The sequence below is a fragment of the Crocuta crocuta genome, unplaced genomic scaffold, assembly GCF_008692635.1.
Source record: "Crocuta crocuta isolate KB4526 unplaced genomic scaffold, BGI_CrCroc_1.0 scaffold383, whole genome shotgun sequence".
Lineage (NCBI taxonomy): Eukaryota > Metazoa > Chordata > Mammalia > Carnivora > Hyaenidae > Crocuta > Crocuta crocuta.
The window spans coordinates 2769058-2777918 of NW_027531897.1; positions in this window are offsets into that span (position 1 = coordinate 2769058).

Genomic DNA, 8861 nt, shown 5'->3' on the forward strand with positions numbered 1-8861 from the left:
TCAAAATCCCAAAAATTAAAAAAAACCTAAAAAAAAAAAAAATAAGAAAGATAGGACCTTGTTGGAAGAACATAGGAGCTCCTGAAGGAGCTCCCAGACCAAGCTGAGCAACAAAAGCGTGATTGTTCTTGGATAATAAACCATAGAAAAAAATAAATATCCATGGGTCCAAACTCATATAAATAATGAAATAAAAAAATTAAATGGAGGAACAGAGAAAGTACTATCTCACAAAAGAGCACCAATTATCAAATATGAAAGAGGGAGAGGATCCCCAATAAGCAAACACCAACAGAAGAAGTATTGCAGATAAGACTCAAATGTGTGTGCTCAGAGTAGCAAGCTGAGGTGTGAGGAGAAAAAGGGTTTGCATAGACTGGAAATATACTCCCTACCCCACAACACTTACCAATACAAAGTTAAAAATAGTAACTGTGCAGTGGAGAAACCCCTCAGACATCGACTTACCCATTCAATATCACTGAAAATAAAACGTATCAACATCCTGATATCCTTTGTTGTGATACACATCATTTCTGTGGTACTCTTAACAAAAATGCAAAACTCAAATCATAAGAAAATATGGCAAGCCCCAATTCTGTACATTGTACAGAATTACTGATCAGTACTCTTCCACAGAAACAAGATAATGAAACATAAAGTATGAGCAACTGTTACAGAAATGAAGAAACAATTGAATACAGTGTAGGATCCTGGAAAAAATCCTGGAACAAAAAAAAAACATTTGTGGAATAAATGGTGAAATGTGAATCATGTCTGTAGTTTACTTAATAATACTGCACCAATGTTAATTCCTGTTCTTGATAATTCTACTATGGTTATATAAGCTGTTATCTTTAGAGTAAGCACGGTAAGGGATATTAGGGAAGCCTTTGTACTATTTTTGCAACTTTTCTTTAAATCTAAAATTAGTTCAAAATAAACTGTTAAAATGCAAGAGTCCCTAGTTGAATCTAATGGCATCCAAAATGGAAACAATTACAGTCCTCAATTGCAGAAACCCTTTTTCCTTACTCAAGGGAAATACTTTTTTCCCTATCTTGACCTCAAAAAGTGGGCTAGTGTGGGGTAGTTGAGGTAAAGGGCAACACTTTAAGGAACAGCATCAGTGCTAGGCCCAGGAAAATGTCCGTGGTTGGTGCCATGGGGACCATATACTTGAAGTATAAACAGAATGAGAGACATACTTGGTATCTGGTTGCCCTACACCCATTCTACCTCCTTTTGGTAAGAGCATCCCAATTTATTTTTAAGAAATCACCTATGTCCTTTTGAGCTTCCTTGATGGCCTTAATCCTGGAGTGGGATATCCTTGGACTTTGAATCTTGAGAAGAATAACATAAGGAGAGTGGTATCTGGACAACGCTCTGAATTATCTCCCATTAACTAGGTCCAGAGCTGCTGGGGTTCCAGTACTTTTCCAAATTTTAATCTCTGGCCTTTCCTTTGATTCTCTGAACTAACAATAAAACNTTCCTTAGGAACACCATTTTCCTTTCCACAGCCCAGGAAAATGTCCGTGGTTGGTGCCATGGGGACCATATACTTGAAGCATAAACAGAATGAGAGACATACTTGGTATCTGGTTGCCCTACACCCATTCTACCTCCTTTTGGTAAGAGCATCCCAATTTATTTTTAAGAAATCACCTATGTCCTTTTGAGCTTCCTTGATGGCCTTAATCCTGGAGTGGGATATCCTTGGACTTTGAATCTTGAGAAGAATAACATAAGGAGAGTGGTATCTGGACAACGCTCTGAATTATCTCCCATTAACTAGGTCCAGAGCTGCTGGGGTTCCAGTACTTTTCCAAATTTTAATCTCTGGCCTTTCCTTTGATTCTCTGAACTAACAATAAAACTTCGTTCTGAGGGGCACCTGGGTGGCTCTGTCAGTTAAGTGTTGGACTTGTGATTTTGGCTCAGGTCATGATCTCATGGTTTGTGAGATCAAGCCCACATTGGGCATTGTGCTGAGAGGGCAGAGACTGCTTGGGATATCCTGTCTCCTCTGTCTCTGCCCTTCCTCCTGCTTGTTCTCTCTTTTTCTCTCTCTCAAAAATAAATAAACTTTAAAAAAAAACCTTCCTTCTTAATGAATGAACTAAAATCAACTACCCTTACCACCAAGGAACTCTAAAAAATATAGGTGTGCTGACCTGAATCCTCTGGTCACCCAGTCCAGATGGGAAGAAGGCATCTGAATACCATCTGAAAGCGATGAGTAATACTAAAACATGTATTCCTGACCTCAGTAGGGTGCTGCTTCCATTAGATTTTAGGAAACCATTAATGTTTCAGGGATAAATAGGGGTCTCTCTTCCTTGGAGGTTAATACTTGAGAAAAACAGTGACCTGGNATCCTAACACTATACTGTGTCAGAATTGTCTGTCTGTCTACTAAGTGATGAGGATCTTGAGGGCTAAAGAATGTGATTTATCTAGCACCTTATTTGTGCCAATACCTCGCACCATGTCTGACATAGACGAGCTCATGATAAATACTTAGTGAGTGAGTGCATGGGACTATTACTATCACATGACTTTAAACCACTTTCCTAAAATTCTGTTTACAGTTTGCTCAGTCTAAGACTAGAACCCAAAACATTTTAGGAGGAGGGCGGGAAATCTGTGTATGTAATAAGGTGGCTTTATTCCTAAAAAGTCCCTCATTTTAATAAAATAATAATTGCTTAAAAATCTTCCACTCAAACCACTATTACTGCTATGTGCACTGAAGTTTCTTCCCAACTATTTGCTTTCCTAAAACAGCCAAACTAGTAAGAACTACCTACATGTGATGTGAATCAGGTGATGGGAATGTTTGAGAAGCCCTGAGATTTCTTGCTGGCCCACCTGTTGGCAAGGCAGGAAAGGCTAATGTCAGCTACAAGAACCCAAGGATACCACTCAGGACCCCAGTCGTGGTGGGAAAGTCTATGACCTTGTCCATAGAAAGCTCCATTGGTATGAAAACCCCATTCCTATGTAAGGATATTAGGACCCTTTATAACACTTAGCCATGTTGCAAACTTCATGCAAAGGAATTGTTCTGGCAGGAAAATGAAATGAAATGGTGGAACGTGTCAGTATGTGAAAATCAGTGTTAGAAGCCATCCAAAGAATCCATTCTATATGGTTAAGGTAGGAAGTAACTTACTCAAAAGACATTAGAATGTTCAAAGAGTCTTTGGAAACAATGAACAAAGAGGCTCTGGAGTGAGCTTGTAGGATCAGTCCTAGAACCTCGATGCACAACTGACTGGAAAGGGAATGGCCACTCCTGATATTTTCAGAACCACACTGCCTCTCCCACCATCTGCACTAGCAAAATGGATGCCCTGTCCCCAACTTGCTCCCTCTCATAAATCACTTCTGCATCTACATCTCTGTGTATTTGATCAGCAGAGCCTAAGTCACATGACTGTACCCTGAGGGCAAAAGAAACTGAGAAATGTGGGGGTTGTGCATTCTTTCTTGGGAAGATGAGATTCACACCCTGAGGAACCATCATCATGTAAGAAGAGTATCAACAGATTTGGCTAACAGGGTAAACTACAATGATTTAGACTTTAAAACTCTTCAGCTCTTGATTAATTGTACTAATTTGTACTCCCCTCCCCAGTGATGTTTGCAGCCATCAGGTAGAAGTGGGCGGGAGTGTCAGTTTCAGGATACCTGCTCCGAACATCATTTCCCTGCTAATTATCATAAAGGAAAGAATTATGCACTGAGCGCACTATATATGCCAGACACTGTACTGAATACTTTATATGCATTATTTTAAAAATATTTTAAAATAGATTTTAAAAATCTATTCAATAAGCCCAATTTGAGGGTACAATTCCCATTTTTACAGATAAAGAAATTAGTACCAAGAAATTAAATAGTGTTTCTCAAAGTCACACAGTAAGGTGGTACTAGGATTTAATTCAAAGTCTTGCTCAAGTTATGCTCTTTCCACTATATTGGGTTCCTATCCAGGGCATTCATGGAACTTCAAAGGTAGTACTGGCTATGGGAGCTCTTGTAATTGTGAACATGCATCTCTCTGGGAAGGTCACCTACACCTTTTACCAGATTTCCAAAGGGGTATATTACCCTCAAACAGTAATGAACAACTGTACTACCCCAAATTGAAGACCAGTTCGTGATAATAAAGCTGTTGTTACATGAGTGGAGGGAACTGTCCAACTATTTGTTGATTTTTTATCTTAGCATTTACTGACTGTGATATCATTTTGCAATCTAAGATTCAAGTTTAAAATCTGAGTTAGGCGCCCTATCTCTTGAGGGGAAAAATACATGCCTGTGAAGAAATGAGCAGGATTAAAAACCAATGAGATAGTTTCTCTCTCCAAGATGAGAAAAGGCTGAACAAAATAGGAACATATTTTTCATTTAACTTCTGAAGTCCTAGCTGTACATCAGAAGGCCTAGCATCTATTTGTGACTTTGTCACTAACTCCATTTATCAGAGCCTCCATCACCTGTGTGATGGGGGTAATATAAAACCTGCCATCATTTCCTTCATCACAACATTATGAGATTGTTTTGGAAGTACTTTCATTTCCCCAACAGAAAGGCATTATAGATCAGTATATATACCTGTTATGACTTCTTTGGGGAGAAGAAAAGCACCTCAGAGAAGACTTGGTTTATAGCTTCCAGTACTGAGTGATTTCTGAGCCTCACAGGCATCCATATACAGGATGTTCTTTGTGGGGAACAACTTGTTTATTTCTTAGTTTTACATGTCTAGTGGATTACTTCTGCCCCCTTTCCATTTATATGTTGGTTTTAATTTTAAAAATTCAACACAAATAAGTCTCTTAAATTGTGTTAGCTAGCTAGAATGTTGCTTTAGTGGTTCATTATTTATGTCTTTCTCTCAGCATGCATGTTATTTTACAGAAAGCAAAAGTTTTACTCTAGAAACAAGGTAATTATTTTAATTTTTTAATGTTTATTCATTTTTTAAGAGAGACAGAGAGAATGAGCAGGAGAGGGGCAGGGAGAGAGAGACAGAGAATCTAAAGCAAGTTCCAGGCTCTGAGCTGTCAGCACAGAGCCCGAAGTGGGGCTTGAACTCACAAACTGCAAGGTCCTGATCTGAGCCAAAGTCAGACACTTAACTGACTGAACCATCCAGGCACCTCTTGATAACAACTGTTTTAAAACAGAAAGATGCAAAGAGAGTTTGCCTGGTCCACTGGTAGAAGCAGCAGTATACAAAAATACAAGAGAAGGTCTGACTGTAACATTTTATGAATAGCATCAAGCATCTGAATGTGACATGTTTCCTTCTTTGCCATCTACTCCCCAAGCAATCCGTTTTTTAAATGGCATTTTAGACAGGTAATGAATATCTACTAATACCAAATATAAGCTTAATTTGAAAGCTGTGGAACAGGCCAAAAATAAAAACATTGAGTGATTTCAGTAGCTCAGCTCATTCACACTAAAGGAAATACAGATTATCAACAAGGGGAAGTCAAGAGCTCTTCTCAAGTAGGGTAAAAGGCCAGATAGTATGAGGTTCGATTGTTGGTTGTTCTTGTACTTGCTGTTATAGTTGTGTTGTGTTGTGTGTGTATGTATGTGTGTGTTTTTATTTTTCAGTGATTTTCATATAGAAAAACATGACGAATTCAGTTATGGTGGTATCTAATATAAGAATTCAACATGATATTTATTAAGCAGGTGGCAGGGAGGAAAAAGAGACAAAGGAGAAATTTTGAAAACAGCCTCTGCTTGATATTTTCCCCCAACGATTGTAGCTTATAATTTCAAAACATAGTGTTGCATATTAAATTGCTTGAAGATTAATTTTATTTATGTATGTGTGTATGTATTTATGTTTGAAGTAGGCTTCACACCCAGCACAGAGGCCAACACAGAGCCCAAACTCACAACCCTGAGATCAAGACCTGAACTAAGATCAAGAGTCGGACTCTTAACTGACTGAGCCACCCAGGGACCCCTTAATTGTACTTATTCAATTAAGTACCCAATGTAGGAGCAAAGGCTACCTTCCTAGGTGTTAAAGAATTCTTCAGATCGACACCAGCACAAGAAACCTGGACTATGTTGTGTTTCCTCTATAGGAATCACACAATGCTCCAGCTGTCATGACCCTTCCATAGTCATTTGGTCATCAAGTCTTGTTGATTTTTCCTTCCCATAACTCTCCCATTCATCCCTTCTTTCCCAGGTTAAATTCTGCTTCCCTGACTCAGGTCCTCTAAGATTACTACAATAGCCCTCTAAGTGATTTCCTAGCTTATAGTACAGCCCTTCAAACTTAGTGCATATCCCCATGCCAGATTAATCTTCCAGAAATACCACTGTGATCATGCCACTCTCTTGCCTGTCAATAAGATAAAGGCCAAAATTCTTAGCCTAGCATGCAAGGCCGCAGTTTCTTTCCAAGTTAACCTTCCAAACCTCCTTCCACAAACCTTATGCTCATGACAAACTGGCCTGTTCACTGTAACTCAGCCTCTACTCTACTCTTGTCCCCCTGGATTTCTATGCACCTAGAAGCTTATTTAGCTTTCTTTCCATACATTCAAATCCAACAACTACTAAAATTCAATTCATCTACCAAAACTCAAATAAAATCCAGGCTCTCCTGTGGCAATTTTAAAACATTTGCTCTAGTTCTTGACAATTCTCTCATTAAAAGGAGGGGTATAGGTCCCCTATCCTTCAATCTAGGTTGACCTTTGGGGATTTGCTTTTAAACAATGTAATATGATGGAGGGAATGGAATGCTGCATACCTTCCAAGACCATGTGAGAAATGGCCTGTACCTTCTACCTGCTTGTCTTGGAATACTTACTCTAGGGGCAGCCAAGCACCAAGTAAGAAACCCCAAAACCCTGAGACTATCATGCTGGAGAGACCAGGTTGAGACACTCTGGTTGACAGCCCACCTGCACCCTAGCATAATTACTGATCAAGAGAGACATTTTGAATATTCACTCCAGAACCTTCAGATCACTCTCCTAGTCATTAACCTAGGAAAGAGCTGTCCCACCAAGCCCTGCTTGAATTCCTGATTCCCAATCAGAGGCAAAATAAGTGGTTGTTTTAAGCCACTATGTTTGAGGATCATTTGTTACACAACAACAGTGACTAGAATGCTCCCATAAATTCTCTCTGACCTCTATCCTAGGATTACTTCTCTCTCTTTAAATTCCTAGGATTTAGTTTCTATCCTCATTCATTCTGGGAGCATTGGGGCATCTGCTACGTGATAGACACTGGACATGATGCTGGGGAGGCAAGAGGTTTTGAGAAAGACGTCATCTGTGCTTTCAAGATATTTATAGTCTGGTAGAGACGGACAAGAAAATAGGTAATTATAATACATGATGTCCACAGTAAATATGTGAGTGCCTCTTTTGTGCCAGGCACTGTGTCATAGAGAGATGAGTTTAGAAATGCTCATTTTTATAGGCCGTGGCATATTGAGGCAAAATTATTCTAGAGATAATTGAGTATGGATGTCTGGGGCTGTGAAGAGAGAAGAGGGTTGAGGATTTAGCTTTGAGGGTCAAGAGCACATTGATGATAGTGAAAAACCAAGAAGATAAATGAAATTCCCCAGGGACAGGAGTGGAAAAGGCAGAGAACCTACTCTGGTGCACAAAGGAAGAGTGTCCTTCAAAGGAAAAGGAGGATCAGAGAAAAAGCAAGGAAACCAAGTCTATAGATCCCCCAAATCAAGGCCAATGGCTGTTTCAAGGGACAAGAGTCAAGTGTGCCAAACGCTCCAGGGACCAAATAAAAAAAACATAACCTTTGTAAAGACAATTGGAATGACTCTGATGCCCCTTTCACTGTTGTCCTACGTTGTTATTGGAAAACACTTTTAGGTATTACGGTCTGTCTAAATTGTAAGCTCTTTATGGACAGAGATTATTTATGTTGCAAATTTGAATTTCACATAGTTATAAGAATCAGATGTGTAAAGCAAAAACTATTTTTTGTTAACTGAAATGAACAATGGGTCCCCATTTCTGCTTATGGCAGATTTAATCTGCCATCATTCATGTTAAATGTAGTTTTTTTCTATTTTAAAACATTTTTTTTGGTATATGCTAAAATCCAGAAATCTACTCATTCCTATTTCTCTTCCCCTAGAAATGGTCTAGTTTCCAGGGGTGCTAATATATGGCCCTGGAAAGTAAACGCTTCCTCTAGTGTCCACTGCTCACAGTAGATTCTGCTCAAGTGTAGCTCATCCCTCCAGACCTTGAGCATGAAACTCTGTCTTCATTATATCCATTGCTAACATTCAAAGCCCATCATGGTCTGTAGTTGTTGATGCACCCAACCTGGACATCTCTGTTCTTTCTTGATCTGCTAGTCACTTCTTCATTACCCTCCACCTAGCTGCTTACTTATCCTCCATTATGGTAGGCAGAATCCTGAGAACCCTGGACATTTCCTTCAGTCATTCCTGCTCTACCACCATGAGGCCATAGTAGACATGAAGCTTCTTTAGAGTTCATGGTACAAATTCTCTAAATTTATACCAAAAGGCAAGCATACTATTATATGTTTCTTATTATGTCAACAATATCAGTTTAGGGCATAGAATGTAATACACAGAGCCAAATTTTCAGAATCTCTTCCAAACCTATTCTCTCATAAGAGCTTTAAGAGCTCTTGAAAATCAAAAATGTTTTGGCTTTCAGTCAACTTTCTTTGCTCTGGACTTTAATAACCTTCTTGAAAGTGAAAATTACTTTATTCGATACTTCATTTACTATTTCCTACCAACAAATGCCACTGATACAATGGAAAGAAAACAGGACTAAGATTTTCCA